This window comes from Teleopsis dalmanni, chromosome X (assembly GCF_002237135.1).
Source record: "Teleopsis dalmanni isolate 2A chromosome X, ASM223713v2, whole genome shotgun sequence".
In the NCBI taxonomy this organism is placed as follows: Eukaryota; Metazoa; Arthropoda; class Insecta; order Diptera; family Diopsidae; genus Teleopsis; species Teleopsis dalmanni.
Genome location: NC_051848.1, coordinates 98,090,997 through 98,094,496, shown reverse-complemented (window position 1 = coordinate 98,094,496; position 3,500 = coordinate 98,090,997).

Here is a 3,500-nt window from a genome sequence, read left to right as displayed (position 1 = left end):
CTAATATTGCATTATGTTACAGAAGCTGCAGATACTGAAGTCCTAAGTGAAGAAAATTATAGGAATGACATAAAAAAGGGTTTCAAGGTTGTAAAAAACAGATATTATAGAGTGGCTTGCATCAAAAAAAATCAACAAAAGAGATTAACTAGATATAGTTATAAATATTTTTACAATATTATTAGTTTAATAATGTTAATTTAAGTTTAAATAAATTTTAGGTATAGTTATAGATAGTTTTATAGTGTTATTAGTTCAAAAAATGTAAATATTATTTAATTTATAATAATGTTAATTTAAGTTTAAATAAATTTTAGGTATAGTTATATATAGTTTCATAATATTATTAGTTTAAAAAATGTTAATATTATTTAATTTATAATCATGTTAATAATTTTAATTTAAATAAATTTTATTATAATATAAAAGATATTGGAATTTTAATAAATATAATTAATTACTAAATATTAATTATTAATTAATTAATTAATTAATTAATTAATTAATTATAATTAATTAATTAATTAATTATAATTAATTAATATGCATTTTTTAAGTGCTTTATAAAGGCCTTTTCTACGCAGCGAGTATGTAAGGCCTTCCTCAGAATTTGTGTTGCAGTGCTTTATAAAGGCCTTTTCTACGCAGCGAATGTGTAAGGCCTTCCTCAGAATTTGTGTTGCAGTGCTTTTTAAAGGCCTTTTCTACACAGCGAATGTATAAGGCCTCCGATATTGCCTCATTCAGAACAAAAAAGAAAAAGTAAAAAATACAAGTGTGTAAGTACTACTTACTGCAAAAAAAAGGCCTTTTTACTCCTTATTTCTGCTACTGGGATGTCCATCTCTTCAAAGATCATTCACTTGTGTGCTGTTTATTACATCAGACGTTACTATTATATCAGACGTCAAAAAGTATAAATTGTTGTTATCTTCTGTATTATACAAGTGCATACTATTATTCCACATTTCATTATTATCAAAATCTACGTCGCATATACAAGAATAAAAACAAAAAAACAAAAAAATCATGGACCCCATGTAGAAATACCAAGTGCTTGTATAAATTAATTTATTTCTTTGAATAATATTTTTGTAATAATTTTTATATTAATTTATTTGTTCATTCAAATAGTATTTTTCACAATCTTATTATTAATAGTATTTTTACTAACTGTTGTCGCTTACGCAGCGTATTAAAAACTAAACTAAAAACTAATTTTACAATAATTAACTCTTTAACAAATATCCATTACGGGATATTGTTTTGCAGAAAATAACCAACGGTAACTTGTTTTGATACAATTGTATCAAAACAATATCCCGTATGAAATATTTGTTTTGATGCAATTGATCAATAGTTATAATGATCATTACAATAAATGATCATTACAATAAATGATCATTAACTCCTCCGCCCTTAAAAATTGAGCGTCCCGATCAATGGAGTTGCAACAGTTTACTCAATGGTTATAAATATCATTAATACTATTTTTATAACGTACAATCTTATTTTAATATAATTTTACAATTTAGATATTTCCATTTTTAGCAGTTGTGCTATGCACATGCATTCAATAACTTAATTAATTTAATTTAATACAACTTGTCAATTTAGCTATAATATTATCAATATAATTTTCTTTAAATATAATTTCTTCTTTCTCTTAAGAATTTAACTTAATACAAGATTTATTTCCATTTTTAGCAGGTGTGCTATGCACATGCATTTGGAATATTTTACAATAATTTAATTCATTTAATTTAAAATAATTTTTTAATTTAGCTATAATATAATTAATGTAAATTTATTTAAATATAATTTCTTCTTTCTCTTAAGAATTTATCTTAATACAATATTTATTTCCATTTTTAGCAGGTGTGCTATGCACATGCATTTGGAATATTCATTAACTTAATTAATTTAATTTAATGCAACTTGTCAATATGAATGATTTGTCCCGGGAATGTTGGTATAGGGGTGGATTTTATTTCAAGTTTATTAGGGTGTCTATCATATTTGTATTCTGAACATATCCTGCATTGTTTTATAATATTTTTTACCTTTGCTAACATTTTAGGAAAATAAAATTTTTCTAATAATTGCTTCTTATTTTCTACGGCGTTTTTATGAGCTCGTTTGTGTTGTTGTTCTTGTTGATCGTTTGTTTTCAAATCTTTAACCTGTGTTTGAGTGAATCTAATTTTAATGTTACCAAAGTTTGTGGGGTAGAGCTTTTGGATTTTACCCATTATCTCTTCAGATGTGAATAATCCATTTATAAGTGATGGATTTAAGTAACGTTTGAGAATTGATATTAGGTCACTTGCAGAATAGTGAGGCCTAGTTATTGTATGACGATGGTAAATCGGAAAAGGTAGCTTGTACTGGTAATCTTTCTGTCTTCCTACTAATATTATAATCTGATTTTTAAAGACGTTTACTGGTGTTTCTATTGCTGGTATAAGATTGTGTCCAGAACTTTCATCCGAGTGAGTTGCTATAGATAATGAATTTAATGCGGGTGGTCTCGAGAGCGTATCTGCAACTATATTATTACTGCCTGGCTTATATTTAAGCTCGTAATTATACTCTTCCAGAATTGATTTCCATCTTTTCAACTTGACGTTATCATTTTTGTTGCTCAATGCGAATGTGAGCGGCTGGTGATCGGTGAATATTTTTAATTTTGCAGTACCATATAAGTAGTTTCTAAGAGATTTCAGAGCCCAAATAATTGCCAGCATTTCTTTTTCATTTGCAGCATAGTTTTCCTCTGTTTTACTCAATGTTCGTGAAATGAATGTGATTGGTTTTCCACATTGTTCTAAGACTGCACCAATAGCGTGATTTGAAGCGTCAGTAGTTAAATGAAACTCTTTTTGGAAATCTGGATATGTTAACAGTACTTCTTTTGAGATAAGAGCGTTTTTAAGTTTGTTAAAGGCTTCTTTTTGTACACTGCGTAGGTTAACTAATGTTTTTTTCGATTGATTTTTTGAGACTCTCCCATTTTGCCCTCTCAATAGATTGGTAAGAAGCTTCGCTATATTGGCGTAGTCTCTAACAAATCGCCTATAGTAACCTGATAGACCAAGGAATGCTCTTAAATCTTTTAATGTTTTTGGACAAGGAAATTCGACAATTGATTTTACTTTAGCAGGGTTAGTAGAGATTCCTTCGGGAGAAATGAGAAAATCTAAGAACTCGATTTGTTTCTGGAAAAATTCACATTTATCTAATTGGACTTTCATGTTAGATTCACGTAAGGTATTAAAAATTTCGCGTATATGGTCTGCATGGGATTTTTCATCTTTACTAAATATAATGATGTCATCTATGTAGACATAACAGATTCTTCCTATGTGTTTTCTTAAAATATCATCTAAAGCTCTTTGAAAAATCGCTGGAGCGTTTTTTAGTCCAAATGGTAGTTGCGTAAATTCATATTTTGCATTGTTTAATGAAAAAGCTGTTTTCTCAATGTCAGATTCTCTTAA